Here is a 19,639-nt window from a genome sequence, read left to right as displayed (position 1 = left end):
ACAGTACAGGTTTGACTGCAAATGCAATACTGGCTTTTAAAATTGTATAGCCCTATTATAACCTAAACTCTATCCCTAAAACTCCCATCCAGTTACCAACTTTAAAATACAAATACCAATAAGGATGTCTCTAAGTAGGGGTACAGAAATAGGCAGGATGAAGCATTTACTGGATCAAATTCATAAAGGAGAGTTGGCACTGGGAATAAATAACACAGGAGGAAAAGGTAATAGAGTGAATTAAGGTTAATCAGACATCTGGACTGCAGGTCACAGAATTCCTTCTCTACCATGGAATTATAACAGAATATAAACAATAAGAAAAGAGTACTAAGTGAGAAAACATCTCTAGTCGAATCTTTAACTGAGCCTAGAATAGAAGCTGCTGTTAAAAAATGAACAATTAGTAGACTGTATAAAATATTGCGTAATTACTATAAGAATCAATTAGATTAGCTTAGAAAAGATTGGGGAATAGACTAGAGAGACAATATACAAAGGAACAATGGGAAGTAATTTGTTAGTGTCCCAAGTGTGTAGCAAAGTCCAGAAGGTTTAGGATTTTTGGATTGACGTATTTGTGAGGTATTTTGATACCCCAAGTAGGCTCCTGGCGATTTTTCCCGAGGTAGGTAGCAAATGCTTAAGGTGTGATAGGGAAGAGAGAGATACATGGGAATGCAACAAGTTGGCAGATTTAAAAATTACCTGCAGAGTACTTTGACAGAAATGTCAAGTAAGCAAATGGTTGTAAACAAATACATGATTCTGGGATAGGGGATCTGAATTGAATAGAAACGGTAAAGCCTTACTATATTTAATGCTACTGGCTGCAAAAAAACAATTACTAGAAAATGTAAATTAAAGTCCATTCCCTGTGTAAATGAAGTTCTAGATATTGTAAAGGAGGTAAAATAACTAGAGGTGGGATCTTTAGAAAAGGGAAATAGCAAATTTCATAAAAGCAGTTGGAATTTGTGAGAACACTACATGCAGAATAATGTTCATGAGCAGGAGTGATGCTTAAGGGAAGACAGTAACTGAGTAACTCATGTAATGTTGGAGTGAACAAAAATTGTTTAAAAACATACATGTATACCACATGGAAATAACAATAGATAATGTTATGACCGTTTGTTTTCTCTTCTATTAATGCATGTAAACATACTGTTTAAAATGTGATGATTTAATAAAGATGTTTTAAAAAGAAATAAATTATTCAACACCAACTTTATCTGGTGGAGAAAGACATATACTGCACCTGGTAATGAAGTCACAAAACATGCATGAGGTTATCAGTGACAGATTTGTTATTATTTTTGTGAGATAAATTAAATTAATAAAGCAAACCAAAAGATAGCAAAATGACTTTTTGATTAACTAAAAGTTGCAATTTGAATAATTACCCTTTAGTAATCAGAAATTAGAAATATTCCTCAAAATGAAATCTTCAGGCTACACATTCAAATTCTAAGCAGAATCATGCTCTTTACAAATGTGTGGTACAAGCAAGAGAAAAAACATGCAGATATACACCTTAAGAGGTGTATGCTTCATTAGTACCCCTGTTTGCTTTTCCTTATTATAAATTAAGATTAACAATTATTCTCTTTTAGAGAGGGAGAGGTAACAGAATGGGAAGAGGCCAAGAAAACATTGGATTGTAGGCCAGTGATTGCCTTCTCCATCAGGGATTGATAGCAAACTATAGACAAAGAGAAATTGATAGGGGAATCCAAAATAAAATACTTGCACTGGTTGAGTTTTTAATTGAATTTAGAGCAGAAGCTGCTGTTAAAAAAGGGATAGGGCATATAAAATACTGCATGATAGCACTAGGAATCAATCATAGGGCATATAAAATACTGCATGATAGCTATAGGGATCAATCAGAGGAGGTCAGAAAAGATTGGGAAAAGAGATTAGATAAGAAATTCACAAAGAAACAATAGGAATATATATGTATGGCTCCCAAATATGCAACAAAATTTAGAAGACTGAGGATTTTTGCCTGGAAATGTTTGCATATATACTTTTGTACCCAAGCAGACCCCAAAGAAATGTTGGAGGTGTAATGGGGAAGAAAGAGGTAACCAAGAGCATTTATTCTCAAGTTTAATGAACTGGCAGACTTTAAAAATTCCCTGTAAAGTACTCAATTAGGAATGGTGGCAAGTAAATGAATGTAACTAAAGAAATAATTTTTATGAGCTGGGATGCAGAATCTGAATGGCCTAGATATAATGAGGACTTGTTAAATTTAATTCTGGTGACTGCCAAAAGTGCAATTACTAGAAAACGTGCTCAAAGTCTAAACCAATTGTCCTTGAAGTATTGAATATTGTGACAGAAATAAAAGAACAGGAACTGGGATCTTAGAAAAGGGTAGGAGTAAACTACATGGACAAAATGGAAATTGTGGGGATTATACATGCAGAAAAATGTTTTGCAGGAGGAATGAGGTTTAAGACAAGGCAGGAACTGAACAATTTATGTAATGTTGCTTTGATTATATGGTATAGAACAATATATGTGATATATAATGTTTGTAAATGCGAACTTGTTAATATTGTTTGATTACTTTTAACTATATCTATCTATCTATATAAATCGATAGATAGATATATGCCTGTGTCATAAGTGATAATTCAATAATAATACTAATAATTCTCTTTTTTCAATTTGTTTTTGTTAGACATTGTAACAATTCTAAAGAAATTGGTTTATTTTAAGATACACTTGTCACTATGTGGCTAAAACTATTTAGAATAACAAAATAAAAAGGAACCAAAGCTGAAGGATTTCCAGTCTCTGGTTTGAATCATGCTATCTTAAAATTTTGCATGGAAATTTCATCTGACAATTAACCAGAGCAATGGAGATTGAAACACACTATTTTCAGTGATCGGCACTTGATCAGTGGCTGGCAACAGGCCTAGTTAAACATAGATCTTTAGAAGACCAGTGGAAGGGCTTTAAGAACAGAATGATAAATGACATCTAAAGACTTCTAAGTTCATAGGTTCTTACAAGGTTTACAGCCCAGGAGACCATCTGAAAGTTCAACCTTACCATCCAGTAGTGATGGGAATCTCACAGTGTTCAATGTAAACAAGATACACTCGAACAAACCTGGTTTTAAGTCTGGTGGCTGTAGGCAGAAACTAACTACCAAAAGAAATAACATGCACCCAAACAAGCTTTGCATCTCTGTATTTTATCATTTTATTCTGGCTTTATGTGTGGATAAACTTAGATATTTCTGAAGTATCCCTGCTCCTATGCTAGGATGTTTTTTTGTTTTGCTTATTAGACTAACAATGTCCCCCATTAAGCAGATTTTTCCCCACATATCTCATGTGGAAATTTTTGATCATCCATACTGTTTCTAATGGTTGCTAGGGAATATTCTTGATATGTACAGACAGCCCATATCAATCAGCTGTCACTGAATTTGCAAAACATCCCTGATTTTTCAGATTTCTGCCTTGTTGCTTGTAAAATGTTTTGTTTTTCTGGCAAGTCACTGAGAATTACAGTCAGTCAATAATGCCAAACATTTGACTATCATTTGGTAACCATATGAAATGTCAGGACCCAGTACAGCAAGTCTCGAAACGCAGACACTGATTGGCTGAAATTTGTAATTAATATACTAAGCCCAAGATGGCCATTTTTTGGAGTATTCTCTTTTCTCTGAGGTATCGCAATCTTGGACTTGGTATATATAAGGTCAGATGGTGATGAGGGACTGCCCGCCTACACTGAAGTATAAAAGGGGGCTTGTCCCCACCATAAAAAAGAAATTTAAAGGAGAACAGCAATATCTTTGAAATCCACTCTTTTTCTGATTTTTCAGTCTTTTTTTTTCAGCTTGTTAGCATTTAGCATTTTGAGTGCTGACATTTTAATAAGGAGAATTTCATATTTATTACTGCTCAGAAAATGCATGTGGATAATAAACCTCATTCTATTAATATTTAACTGAATTAGTGAATGACTTAAGAGTTCCATATTTTGGCCCTTTATGCCACATTATTTTTTAGCTTTGCTCCTGATTCTTGAACAAAAAAGTTTAAACCTAAGCCAGCAGCTTTTTCCAGAAATGGGGAATTCATTTGGTTAAGTACCTTTCATGCCATCTGGTGGTGTTGATGTGGTAGTATAGGTTTGTTTGTTTGTTTGCTTGTTTGTTTACTTATTTATTTGCTACGTTTATGGAATGTTATACTACACTGGACTCAGCAGATAAGTAACAATACACAGGTACTACTAAATTACGTCAAATGATTAATTTGATTAATTTACTCTGTTTAATCAATCAGGTGATGGTGTTGGTTTGACCAATCAGTTAAAAACAGGTGGTGTATGTTTTGAATGTAATCAGAATGAATAAATCTCCCAACTGAAACAGATTGCTTTTGAAAATTTTGAACCTGTTAAGGACAATTTAGTTTCCCATTTGACAGTACTATGTAATTATGTGCTCAGGAATGGGGCTTACCCATCTATTTAAAAGGAAGAGGCCAGTGTTTTACCAGTCTTGCACATTTCATGAGACATCCTCAGATAGGTTCATAGGTAGATACTAGGCTATTTTCCCAAGGGCGTTTATAAGCCTAGCCAGAGTGTGTCGGCGTTTGCCGCCCCATTGATTAATTAACAGATCCTCTGTCAAGCAGAGCCAATGAAGTGATCCCAGGGGTGATTTTCTGTTACCCATCCACTCGTCAAGGTTTCTCTTGAAGAGTGTTAGTGAGGGGCTCTGCCTGATGTAATTGGGGGTTGGGAGGGTGGCCTAATGGTTAAGGTGTTTGCCTTACAAGCACAAGGTGCAGGGTTCGAGTCTCACAAGGGATAATTGGCTAGGCTTCAAATGGCTTGTAAGGGCAGTTAGCCTAGTACTAATCTATGAACCTATGAACCTATTGTTCCAAATCATGGGGAGTCTCAGTGACAGGAATCTATCCCTCCAGCATGTTCTATTTATTGTTGTGGCGAGGTTTAGCTCACTAGAGCGCGTGGCTCACAGTGACTTGGATTTCTTTAGGTGGAGTATGTCCATCAATTCTGAGTTGGACATGGCTTTGTAAGTCAGGCAGAGATCACCTCTGAGTAAGTGATATGCCACTGAGTACAATTGGAGTTTTTTCAGTCGGGCTGCATAGGACATATGTTTGAGGCCAGTAATCCTCTTGGTGAAGTACTTTTGTGGTCTTTCCAGCTGTTGGAAGTGTCTTGTGAGGTACATCCCAAATGGGGCATTGTACTCTATGATGGGTCTAATGAGTGACGAGTAGAGGGGCACTATAACCTCTTTATTTCTAGATGCGAACCCTTTAGTAATTAGATGGGCCACATAGAAGGATTTCCTAACTACTTTGGTAATATGATTGTCAAAGGAGAGATTACTATCTACCTGGGTCCCAGATCTCTTATTACCTCTTCTGTATTAAGGGGGCTGCCAACTATGTGGTAATTTGTGGGTGTTTTGTTTTTCCAAATGGGATGACAATGGATTTTTTGGCATTTAGCTTGAGGCCATGACTTTGACACCAGGTGTCCGTCTCAGTAAGGCCCTTTTGGAGGATGTCCATGTCAGCCGGAGAGTCAACTATGGCTCCCAGTTTGCAGTCATTGGAGAACTTGGTTAGCCATAGTCCTCCTGTGTTTGCCTGTACTTCTGAGAAGTATATGCCGAACAGTAGATGTCCCAGGACCGAGCCTTGCAGGACACCACTTGTGACTGGTTTAGAGTCGGACCTGGAGCCCGCTATTCTTACCGTGTGAGTTCTGTCTGTAAGCCAGTTGGCAACCCATCTCATGACGTAGGGGTTTATGTTCAGGCTGGTGAGTTTTTCTGTAATACCCGAGTGGGGAATGGTGTCAAGCCTTGGCAAGGTCAAGGTAGGCTGTGTGAACCACCTTTCCCTTGTCTATGGCCTTGGTGACTGTCTCGAAGAAGTCAACCTGGTTTAGTAGGCATTATCTGCCCTTAACAAAGCTGAACTGGGTTGGGTCAAGAATTTGGAGTTTCCCAAGGTCTTTGTTAATGAGTTCCATGATGATGCGCTCCATAGCCTTGCAGACCAGGCTAGTCAGGCTAGTTACCAGGGTCATTTGTGGCCCTGCCTTTGTGGAGACGAATAACCATTGCTGTGCGTCATTCTATGGGCATGTAGCCTGTGGAGAGGCTAAGGTTGAACAGCGTGTTTAGGTGGGGAGTTAGTTCGTTCTGTAGTTTGTGCAAGACGCAGCCTGGGATACCATTTGGTCTCACTGACACTGTGTTTTTGGCTTTTGAAAGGGCTGTTTTCACCTGTGTGTCTGTGATTTTTGGGACACTACACTTTTCCTGTATTGTTTTGGGCCCTTTTGGAGGTGAGAGGGGGTTAAAGTTTGCACTGAATCTATCTGCCAGGATGTTGGCAATATCAGTAGGTTCAGTATAGTTTGTGCTATTTTGCACTAGTTCAGTGCATATCTGTGAGTTGCCACTTAGGTTCATAGGTAGGTACTAGGCTATTGGCCCAAGGGCCTTTGTAAGCCTAGCCAACAAGGTTCCCTGGCTTTCACCACCCAAAAAGGTTATTTTCCTGTGCCCCTGTCAAGCAGGGCCACAGAAGTGATCCCTGGGGTGAATTTCCAATTTCCCAAACATTCATCAAGATTTTTTTGAAGAGTGCTAGTGAGGATCTCTGCTTGACATAGATAGGAAGCTTGTTCCAGAGTATGGGAAGTCTCTGGGACAGGAATCTATCCCTCCAGCATGTTCTGTTTATTGTGGTGACAATATTTAGGTCTCTAGAGCGTGTAGCTCAGAGGGATTAGGTTCATAGGGAGGTACTAGGCTATCTGCTCGAGGGCATTTATAAGCCAAGCCAGAGTGTGTCGGCTTTCACCACCCCATTGATTAATTAACTGATCCTCTGTCAAGCAGAGCCAATGAAGTGATCCCAGGGGTGTATTTTCTGTTACCCATGCACTCGTCAATGGTTATCTTAAAGAGTGTTAGTGAGGGGCTCTGCCTGATGTAATCTGGAATTTTGTTCCAAAGCATGGGGAACCTCTGTGACAGGAATCTATCCCTCCAGCATGTTCTATTTATTGTTGTGGCAAGGTTTAGCTCACTAGAACACGTGGCTCGCAGTGACTTGGATTTCTTTAGGTGGAGCATGCCCATGAGTTCTGAGTTGGACATGGCTTTGTAAGTCAGGCAGAGATCAGCTCTGAGTAAGCGATATGCCACTGAGTACAGCCAGAGTTTTTTCAGTCTGGCTGCATAGGACATATGTTTGAGACCAGTAATCCTCTTGGTGAGGTACTTTTGTGGGCTTTCCAGCTGTTAGAAGTGTCTTGTGAGGTACATCCCAAATGGGGCATTGTACTCTATGATGGGTCTAATCTGTGATGAGTAGAGGGGCACTATAACCTCTTTATTTCTAGATGCACACACTTTAGTAATTAGATGGGCCACATAGAAGGATTTCCTAACTACTTTGGTCCCCAGATCTCTTTTTACCTCTTCTGTATTAAGGGGGCTGCCACCTATGTGGTAATTCGTGGATGTTTTGTTTTTCCCAAACGGGATGACTATGCATTTTTTGGCATTTAGCTTGAGGCCATGATTTTGACACCAGGTATCCACCTTAGTGAGACCCTTTTGGAGGATGTCTGTGTCAGCCAGAGAGTCAATTATAGCCCCTAGTTTGCAGTCGTCTGTGAACTTGGTCAGCCACAGCCCTCCTGTGCATGCTGTATCTCTTAGAAGTATATGCCGAATAGGAGGGGTCCTAGGACTGAGCCCTGGGGAACGCCACTTGTAACTGGTTTAGAGTCGGACCTAGCTCCCACAACTCTCACCATGTGGGTTCTGTCCGTGAGCCAGTTGGCAACCCATCTTGTGACATAGGGGTTTATATTCAGGCTGGTGAGCTTGTCTATAATACCAGAATGGTGAATGGTGGCAAAGGCCTTTGCGAGGTCTAGGTAGGCTGTATGTACCACCTTTCCCTCATCTATAGCCTTGGTAACTGTCTCAAAGAAGTCCACCAGGTTTAGGAGGCATGATCTACCCTTAACAAAGCTGAACTGGGTAGGGTCCAGTGTTTGGAGGTTCCCAATGTCTCTGTTAATGAGTTCCATGATGATGCACTCCCTAGCCTTGCAGACCAAGCTAGTCAGGCTTATAGGGCAATAGTTTCCGGGGTTTGTTGTGGATCCACCTTTGTGGAGCGGAATAACTGTTGCTGTGCACCACTCTATGGGTACGTAGCTTGTGAAGAGGCTGAGTTTGAACAGTGTGTTTAGGTGAAGGGTTAGATCATCTTTGAGCTCATGTAGGACGTAGCCTGGGACACCGTCTGGTCCCATTGATGCTGTGTTTTTGGCTTTGGAGAGGGCTGAGTGTCTGTGATTTCAGGGGCTCTACATTCTTCTGGTATGGTTATGGGCCCTTTTGGGGGTGAGAGGGGGTGAAGTTTGCACTGAACCTGTCTGCCAGGATGTTGGCAATATCAGTCGGGTCAGTGTATTTTGTGCTATTCTGCACTAACTCTGAGCAGATCTGAGCATTGTCACTTAGATTCTTGACATAGCTAAAGAATGCCTTGTGGTTATCTTTGGAGTCCTTGGCAATTTTTCTTTCAAAGCTAGCCTTGGATGATTTTATGAGGAATCGTAGTTTATTGCTGATACTGATCAGGGATGTCCTCCCTTCTTGGGATTTTGCTCTTTTCTGTACTAGTTTCCTCCTTCTGTTGTATAGCTTGTTTATGGCAGGGGTCCACCAGACTGGTTTCCTTTTCTTAGAGGAGTGAGTCTTGGCTTTGCTTGGGATAGCATGATCCATGCATTCTTGTAAGTGCCTATAGAATGCATTAATAAATGATTTTTCAGCTTGGACAGCATTATCCTTTAGCATGGGGGCTTTGAAACTTTCCACCTCGGTCTTAAGTAATGTGAAGTTTGCTTTTGAAAGGTTTTTCATGGTGGTTTCCTTGACAGGGGGTGGGGGCAGAATGTGGATATCCAGAGTGATTTTTTTATGGTCAGATCTAACCAGTGAGGGGTTGACCTCCAGTGTGGAACACCGGTTGCCCATGTTGGTGATGACCAGGTCCAATATGTTGTCACTCTGTTGGGAGTGTTGACCAGTTGATCCAAAGAGTTTGAGTTTATAAATTCTAGGAAATGTTGGACAAGGGAGTAAGTACTTGAGTAGTTCTCCCAGTTAATGTTTGGGTAATTGAAATCACCCAATATTAGGGTGTTTGGTAGGACATTTAAGAACAGCCGTGGCTTCCATAAATGTGGAATGGGGGTCCTGGGACATGGTGGGTGATCTGTAGCAAGCTACAATTTGAATTGCAGTTTTGCCCATTGTTAGTTGCATGTGGATGAAAATCATCATGCTGTGCCACTAACCTGGAGGTGTGGGTATTCTTGATGAATATGGATACACCCCCGCCTTTTGTATTTCAGTCCGGGTTCTGTGGCTGAAATGTATGGTATAAGTTGTAGCCTGGTAGTGCTGGGGTGCTCTCTGGAGCCTTAAACCAGGTTTCTGTTACTGCACATTGTATTTGTATAAAACATTTCATAATATAAACTGCATGTTATATAGTGAAGCAGTTTTGTTTAGTAGTGTGTAGTCATGAGTATTTTAAATGTGGGGAGAGACTTTTCGGTGAATGTTATATATGTTAAAGATATTAAAGTAAACAAGTATTTTTAGTTAAAAGAAATATAGGTTTTACAATATAATAAGTAAAGGAAGGCTGTATAAAAGCAAGATTAAGTTAATATGCTGTGATCTTGAGTGGGTGGGGTGTGGTGTAAAAGTGCACTGATTATATTATATTTAGATTTAAAGTAATTTCGTTTATTTTTATAATGGTGAATGTCTAGAGTAATTCCCTTAGCTTAAGCTATAATAATCCTAATTGTTAACTAGCTAGAACCACTGACAAACAGCCCCTTTTCAGGAGCAATATCTGGTTAAGTGACTTGTTTAAAGTCACACAGTAGGCAAACCAGGACTGAGGGAATCAAACCCTGTACCATAGGAACTACTGTTTGCAATCCTAACATCTGTAGCAACTGCCAAACAAGTGCTTTGTGCAAGCAAGTAGGCTTGAAAATAAGAAAAATTATGAAAGCCATGAAAGATGCTAAGTTTCCTGTATCTCCAAAGATATTAGCTTGTTTTTTCCATTAGCAAACATTCTCAGTGGGAGTCAAAACATCGGCACCCGAAGGTAGGTGTGCATCCTATTCTGAGTGAAATTTACAAAGATTCCTTCATGCATCTTCAGAGTTGTTAGCTGTTTTATTTTTCTTTCATTGCTGACTGCTTTTACACAGAGATGAGCTGTCTGCAGGTGCAAGAAATTAATCTTGAGAGTCCTGAACATTATTTGCTGAGTGATTTGCAAGATCTTAAGGTACAATGGCAGGCAGTTCAGTAAAAAATAAAGTTTGAAATTATGGGAAGTGAGTAACAGATAGCAACCTCCCTGGCAGCCTTAATACCTTTAGTGCATTTAATAGAACAGTATACAATGTCATTTTATTTAAAGATAGCCAGTGCAGTTTTTTTCTTATGACTAAAAGTTAATGAAGTTTTCTAAAAGCATATAAGCTGGTTTTTACATCTGGAAGGGGAATAGAGATAAGAAAAGAACAGACAGCAACCAGTGCAATTTGCAACACAGTCTGTAATATGTACTTTATCATGGGCTACCTTAATTTTAGGTTAAGTAATGCCTGTGGGTGCAGCTATCCACTTGTGGCAATTGCTCCTAATGGAGGGTTAAAATTCATTTTTGAAGATGTAAATAGTTTTTTTTTGTGTTCTACATTAACGGGAGATGGGGTATTCTGAAAACATATTTAGTGTTTTGTTTGAGGGTTTTCATTAAAACAAAAAGTTTTGCAAAATATGATATAGGTTCAAATGGAGATGAGAAGAAACAACTGTATTAAAGATCAGCCTGCCAAACATTAGTGTGTGCATATAAGACAAAGGTTGGTAATACACATTTAAAAAAGGTTATGTATAATAGGTGGGAACAATAGCTTTTTTATTATAATGACCACTCTGTCTATATTATCTTAGAACACAAATGGCCTTAAAGGTATAGACAAAAAAGAAAGAGTATTGAATCATATTAAGAAAATACAGAGTGCAAATAATGCTGTAGGACAGACATTTGGAAAGAAATTAGCATGTGAATTTGACACTAAAAGGATTTCAGGATGGATATTCAACAGAGTATCAGGGATAAAGGAAAAGGGAAGTAGTAATACTGATTGCTAGAGGAGCTTCAATAATGATGGAAGAGGAAAAAAAGACAATAATGGTTAATTTGTGGTAATGAGGGGCTACTGACAAAGAAGGAAGATTACACTAGCATGTATTTAAATTCCATAATAAACTGCTATTATAAAGCTTATGAAAATATGGGGAAGAAATAGCTTTCAGCAGAGAATATTATTTATAGGAGGGGAACTTGAGTTGCAATAGTGAGGATATATCAGGAGAACCTAGAAGGGAAAATATAACAAAGGAGGGTGGATTTTTGAAGAAATTTATGAAAATATTTGATATGGAAGACAAATTCAGTAGTTGGAACTCAGATGGAATTTGCATGTTATACCTCAAGGTACAAAAACTGGGCTACACTGGATATAAATTATATTTTACATGAACATGTGCATTTAGTTGAAAGCTTCAACATACATCCAATAACTATTTCAGATCATGCACCAATATAAAACTTAGATAAAAATGCAGGGTAATGAAGTACAAATGAGACATTTTAATTTCTGAAATGTAGAAATCAATGTATCTGTTAAAAACAGAGGAATTTTAGGAATGGTTATTAGAAATTATTCAAAATTTATTAGGGAAGATAGAAAATTCTTCAGAAGTGATAGCTAGTAACAGGGATAAAATGCAAATGGAGTTTAAAAATAGGGTAGGGATAAAACAGAAAGACGTATGGTTAGGATGTAATATGAATTATTTAGAGGGGCTGGCAAAGTTTAAAGTATTGAAGAATAAGAGGCATCTCACAGAACAAGAAGAGGCACAGCTGCAAAATGTTAAAGAGAAAATAGGAAATCGACAAAGACCGTAGACTGGACAGTCCGCAGTTAAATAAATGCATACAAATCAATGCATCAAGCTGTAAAAAACTCGTACGAGCCAAAAATGGTTAGTGCTTTCATTTAATCTAATAGTAAACTTCTTTATATCTGTGGCAACTATTTTTGATAACAACTCCAGAGCACAAAAATTTTGGCATAATGACTTAGGCAACAAAATGTAGAATTGGTTGTTGCCAAACTCAGAGAGCATATAACAAGAAACATAACCAGAGATCCTGTAGAGGTATTACAGATATTTTGGAAGATTGTATAAAACATATAAATGTGGAAATCAAGAAAGAACACAAATGGAAATATTAATGGAAGCCTTAATTATGCCAGGAATAGAGGTAGATGAAATGGAAGTATTTATGGAAGACTTAACTATGCCAAGGTTATAGGTAGACAACACTCAAAAACTTACAGTTAGGATAGGAAGTGATGAGATAAAAACAGTGATGTATAATCAATATTCAAGAAAGTCTCCAGGAACAGATGATATTCCTGTGGAAGTCTGAAAATTAGGAAGAGAGAAAGTGATAAAGATCTGGAAGATTTTGTTTAACAGTATTTTAAAAGGAGGGGAAGCCCATCATCTTGGTGTCTGTGTTACCTAAACATGGCAGAGATCCTTTAGACCCAGCTTCATACAGACACATTTCAGTTTTAAATCATGGCTCTAAAGTGTTTATTTCTATACTAGCTAAAAGAATGGCAAATGTACTGCCAAAATTGATAGATATGGATCAGTGTGGTTTTGTAGAGAGGAGGAAACATTTGACAACATTAATAGAACAATGATGATCCAGAGGGAAGCAGAATGTAAGACAATACATTTGTTGTTTGGGTTGCTTGATGCAGAAAAAGCATTTGACAGAGTAAGCTGGGATGTTATGAGTAGGGCACTGGAAGCATTTACATTCCTTGATACAATAATATGATTAATTGGGAGTATATATGAATGACTGAAGGCAAGAATTTAAGTGAGAGGGTTAGCTGTGTTTGAACAGAGGAAGCAGGCAAGTGTGACCTCTTTTGCATTTGTTATTTACCATTGAGAAAGAAAATAATGGACTCAGAAATTCAAGGATATATCGCCCAGCAGGACTAAAGAGCTGATCAAGGCATGTTCTTCATCAAGTAAAGTAAAAATTCTGTGTTTAATGCAAGAGAAACTAGCAAATGAAATTACAGACTTGGTTGAGGTCAACAAGAACAGCACCATTCAGCTCCACTCCATTGACACTACCAAATACTTTCTAAACAGTCAAAATGCCATCATGTTGCCAAACACATGTACACAGTGATAATTACAGACTTCTTTCTTTCTTTCCTTCTGTTAAGTCTATAACAACACATACAAATTGTTTGTATTCATACAAATTGTATTTTTTTAGCTATTGGGAAACTGTTGTGATATAAAAGTGCAAATAAGAGAATAATACATGATAATTTCATTGCAGATGTTGCTTACATGAGAGAAGGGGTGAAGGGATTCAAGAAAGGAGAATGCATAGTGAGAAACACTGCTGGAAAGCTGACACTAAAACAGTAATGAAAGAAGTATATGAAGCCAGAAGAGATTTTGTGGCATTATTATCCCAAAAGATGCTGACATGAGACAAAGGGAAACCCAATGAAGCTGCTGTCCAGGCATGTAAACTGAATTCAGCCTTGAAACAGGGCTGACCTTTTTTATTATTATCACAATTTTAAAAGGTGTGCTTAGGTATTACATTTCACTTTACAACACTGGCTGTTTCTTTAAGAAGCAATTAATTATGACAATTGACTGATCTATCACAACTGTATTTTATATATAAAGGGATGACTTTGTATTGTTGTTTTATTCTGAAGAAGTCCTAAAGGAAACAGGACAAAAGTGCTAAATCACTTTCTAATAAATGTTGGTATTAATTCTATTTGGCTCACTCCATTTTTTATTTGGTGCTACTTCATTAGCCTAGTCACCCTGCTTCTTAGAATTCAGCCTTGAACAAAATAACTACTGTATAGTAATACTGAAACAACAGCTAGAATGGGAATATTTACAGAAGATACAAATCACAAATGAAGAGCCTTAGAAGAATATAATACACCAATATAGCCGTTCTTGAAGGAATACAAGATGTGTGTGTGTGTGTGTGTGTGTGTGTGTGTGTGTGTGTGTGTGTGTGTGTGTGTGTGTGTGTGTGTGTGTGTGTGTGTGTGGGCACACTGTGAGAAACAGTTTTGCTTTTAAAAACTTTGTTGCATTTCTATGGAGAAAAATAATTGCTCTTTATGTACAGCTTATCACATTTCACATCTTTGCTGTAACTTTAATGAAAAAAATGCAAGGTTTGTACAGATTCTCATATTTTATGTCTTTGCTACATTTTTACTGAAAAAGAAACAGTTGCAGGTATTATACAGCTTTTCAGATTTCTTTTTTATGTTGCATTTTACTGTGAAAATGCAAGATGTGCCTTTTTATAAACCTTGTCTGGATAGTTACCTTTACTGGGCAATTACTTAATGGGGACTTTGTTTTCCATTTGTACAGTATGAAACCAACATTTGCCTCTTTTCTTTTTTATCAACTTCAAATTTAATGTGCATATGGAGTCTCTCGTTTTTTTTGTTGGGTTGTGCGAGGCTTTTATGCCATGTTCAAATGTTAAAAAACAGTTGATATTACTGAACGTAAGAAATGTTTACCTTGAGCATAAGTACTATTACCTGCTTTATTTCTTTTGTTTTTCATCTTATTAGTGTAAGCAGCATATTTAAATCCATAAAATATCAGATAACAAATACACACACACAGTAAAGTACAATTTCCCTTAAGAGCACGCAGAGATCACAGTCAGTCTAGGGCTGGTTTCTCCCTTTCTCTCTAGATCCCTAATAAGACTCCCCGTTAGCACAGCTATAGGGTCCAGATCTCAGCCTAGTGGTTAAGCTAAAACCTCCAGCACCCTCTCTGTCCAACCAGTGCTTCATGTCCCTGCCTAAGTAGCTGACACACACACACACACACACACACACACACACACACACACACACACACACACACACACACACACACACACACACACACACACACACACACACACACACACACACACACACACACTTTGAGATATGAGTTATATACTAACACACAGACACTCCTGAGGAAGGCTGGCACAGGTTCTCCAGTTATGTCCCTTCTGCCCAGAATATATACAGTAGTACCACTTGCCACCAACCACTAATATCAGATACTAATAAGGCCCTTATCAAAGGGTGTCCAATTATTACTGTGCAATATTAGTATCCAATTAGTAAATGTGACCAAAACTTTTTAAGGCTTATTGGAGTGGCTTGGCCAGTATCACTATATACATGCAATGTACTCTGGAGCTTAAATTATCTCTACACAAAACAGCCACAGTTGGAAGGTTTAAAAATATTTAATAATAAATAATAAAAACACAAGACAATACTTCTTACTACACAGTGCTAGTCAGGAGTTCAGAGATCACAGAGAAATGCTTAAAATAATACAGTAGAAACGTTCTGACATCAATACAGAAAACTAGTCTAATTTTCCTATTTCCTAGCTATTTCTAAGAGAGACACTAAAGTCTAAAATCCTACTTACATACAGAGAACAGGCAGAGTGCTGGTGAGTTGGATGTTCTGAAGCCTAGGGCTGATAGCCTAGTACCAATCTATGAACCTATAGACATTGTGGGAAGAAATATCCAGGGAATTGTTATGGCGGGCCAATAGCCTAGTACCAATCTATGAACCTATAAGACAAATGCAAAATGCTGTCTCTCTGTCTCTGAGAAAGTCCTTTAAATTGATAATACATCCTGCTGACTCATTTTAGATTACATCTTTCTTAACAATTCTCTGGTTCCCAGGCAGAAAGAAACTCTACATTTACATTTCTTAGTAAGCTTGCATCTGGTCAGGAAACACAGCGATAAACAGCATTATACATGTAAATTCTAGCAATTAACTCTGGTCTCAAATCAATAGGAAGAATTCCTTCATCCAGACATCACGACTCTGAGTTTTGAGATCAAACAATTATACAATGCTTGACTTATATTTCCTCCAGCAGAGTACAATGTGGTTACATTTTTGAAGTTCAACATCCAATACAATTTTCTTATTTAAGAGAATAAGCCTGTGGCTTATATTAATATTTACAAATGACAGAATTATCTACAAAATTCTATCGAGCTAGGCTGGCAGCCTTCACATATCTTCACACAGGCATAAAATTTAACATAACATTTAAATATAACAGCACCTCAAAGTTTGCTTTTGGTCCTTTGCAACTTCTTTCAGTTGTTGACCTTAGTACTGGGCCAAAACGTATCAGCTTTAAATAGGTCACAGCTTGTATTAATATTATTTCTGTTTCAGATATAAATTTATTTCATAGAGTATGAGCCACACAGTTATGTTAAGAAAGAGTACTCATAATGCTTTAGCACAAATAATACCTCCAACATACTACATTTGCCTGTTTGACCCTCTTAAGGATTACACTTCACAATAAAAATACTGCTAAATTGTAACAACACAATAGTTTCCAGACATTTTTGATCACAGTTCATTAGCTGCAGAATTTGTGCAGTCTATTTTATTTTATTTTATTTTATTCATTCTTGATGTAGCTTCCAATACAATCAATTTTATTTCTTGTTTGCTTTTATGAATGCCAGCACCAACACATTCCTATCAGATGCATAGCTAGGTTGGGGCAAAAGGGGGCAGCAACCCCAAGTAAAAAGTATTAGGTGACACATGTAGATTTTTCTTAACTGCATTTCCAGCTTTGAGAATGAAAGTGGGTACTGCATTGTTGGTGAAGTGCATCAGCACTCAGTGTATGGTATAAACTGTAGTGGCTGCTTGTTACAAATGTGGCTAGCATTTTGATACAGTTTACAAAGACAGAAGAGCTTTTTTGCCTTTCTTTAGATGTAGAAGAACAGATCATGAACTGACATGTTTTACTCCTCAACTGAACTGAGGACATTAGATGGAGCAGGGGAAGAACAGCTGTGGCTTGCTGATCAGGGAAGGAATTTTTTTGCTACTCAAGGGGGTGCTAGATCAGAAGATGGCACCACATTCTAAAATACCTACCTAAATCTCTGCTTTCTGGGGTAGTGAAATCAACATAAGCAAGGTTTGCAAATTATTTAGGGGAGATATAGACTTTGTATGCCACAAAATTCTTTTTTGATATTTTTAAATTATACATTGTTTCATTTTCTTTAAGCAGAATACTTTCCATACTTTGCATATACTAGTAACATGTTCTTACATATAATCAGATTCAGTAATTTCTTGAGCACATGCTTCCTGCTACAATAAAATTTTCCCAGTATATTTCTCTCAGTAGCTTAGTACATTAATTATGCACCCCTCTTGATATGTGACCTGTCAGAATTCATTTTTTGGTAAAACATTCAACAATAGTTGTCATTCTACTGTTGTTTTCCATGCAGTTATTTTAAACTTGGCTTAACAAGAATTACTTCCCTCTCAGAGTCTATCAGGCAGTATAATTACCTTCGACAATGCCTGGGTGCTTCCCTACCCCCATAAAACTTTAACATAGCACTACTACAGTTTATACTGATACAGTTTTAAACACTTAAGAGGTACATTTAAATGACTTGTTAATATATATATATATTTTACTTCAAGCATACAGGTAATTAAATAAAATACAGTTATTTTCTTGTTGGAATACACAGTAATGATGAATGTCTAAGCTTAAGTAATACTAAGAACAAACTTCTAATCTGGGTTGTCAGGTGACACAAAGTTTCCCTCACAGTCTGCAGTTTAAATTCACTTTAGCTTGCACAGAATTGAATTGCGTCCTTATAAGAACATCACTGTGTTGTCTTGAATCCTTCCAAGACACTCATTAGAGAATTTTATGCAAATGTCATGCATTTTCTACCATTCATTATTTTTACAAAACTGCATAAGCCACATGTATTAGCAATCTTTGACATTTGCAGAACAAGCAAAAGCTGCATTTACAAGTTAAAGAAAAACATCCTAGGAACTCATTATTTCATTCCATCTTTGTTTTCTGAGTTATATTAATGCATTAAAATAACTCAATGTGCTTCTTATAAAATTTTAATCTGTTTTTCCACAAAATTACTGACATGGCATATTAAAGAGATCTTGTTTTAGTGTATTTTCTCCTTTCCAGAATCCATTTCAAGTCTCTTTATGTAAGTCATGCTAGACATAAGGAAGTTGTTGTTTTCCTAGTTCACTGAAATAGAATGGCAGCAGTATGAGTCACAGGAGTGCTTGTAGTTTATTCCTGAATAATCATCATATACAATTCTTTCAATGTCTGAGTTAAGCAATTCAGACCAATTTTACAACTGCAGCCAAAGAAAGTAGCTAATTACAGGCTTTTGTACAGTCTGTCACTTTGTTTTTCTTTGCTATGAGCACTGACAAACTCTCCCCCAAATTGTTCATGAGATGTCAAAGCTAGCACTAAATCCAACAGCTGTTAATAAATACTTTTTAAGAACTTTTACTGCTACTCACCAGACCAATGTCTGCAGCAGGAAGATTTTTTTTGTTATCCTGAATATTGAAGAAATGTATGAATGTACTTGCTATTTTTGCTCAAAAGTATTTTGCAAGGACAGTACAAAAATGCAACTATCTGTTCTTTATTTTGTGTTAGTAGATTTTTAAACTGAAGCACAAATGCCTTTGTACATCATATTTCCCACTTTTGTTGTACTGAAGCATAACACTTTACAAAAAAATAATCTTTGAGCATAACAAATTAATATTTCTGTGTGAAATACTAACACTACTTTTATAAGACTATTGTTATAGAAACTTAGAGGCCATGGTGGTGTAGTGGTTAGCATTGTCGCCTCAAGCAAGAGGTTCTCCAGTTCGATTTTCAGCTGGAGCGCCTTCTGTGTGGAGTCTGCATGTCCTCCCTGTGGTCAAGTGATGTTTAAAGACATGCAGGTAGGTGTGTGCATGAATGGGTGTGCCTTCTTTGAATGTTGGGCATCGGGCTGGCACCTCTGCATCGTAAAAATCCACTGCCAATCATTAGCGGACCAGAGTTCCGCAGTGGTAAACCCTAACTGGGAAAAGCCGAAAGACATTAGTATTGTGGTTATAGAAACTTCCACTTGCAAGTGGACTGCAATAGAAAATATGTGGCCATCTATTAGGGTTGCCATCTTTTTTAGATGCCCAAACTGTGACTTTCTTACTGAAATTTGTGATTGTACAGCAAAAATCATGCCATCATTAAATCAAAAATAATTATTTTCATTTTGTTGCCAAAATACTCAGTGGTGATTAGTTATACTACTTCATATGATATTAAAATGACTTAAATGTAGTATAAAAGCTTTCTGTGACATTTCCAAAAAAGTCAGAAAATATTTTTGTCTGGTAATATATGAATACATTTGGCTTTTTC

This window comes from Protopterus annectens, chromosome 5.part0 (assembly GCF_019279795.1).
Source record: "Protopterus annectens isolate FY-2018-M chromosome 5.part0, PAN1.0, whole genome shotgun sequence".
Taxonomy (NCBI): Eukaryota; Metazoa; Chordata; order Ceratodontiformes; family Protopteridae; genus Protopterus; species Protopterus annectens.
Note: the sequence above shows the minus strand (reverse complement) of the source record.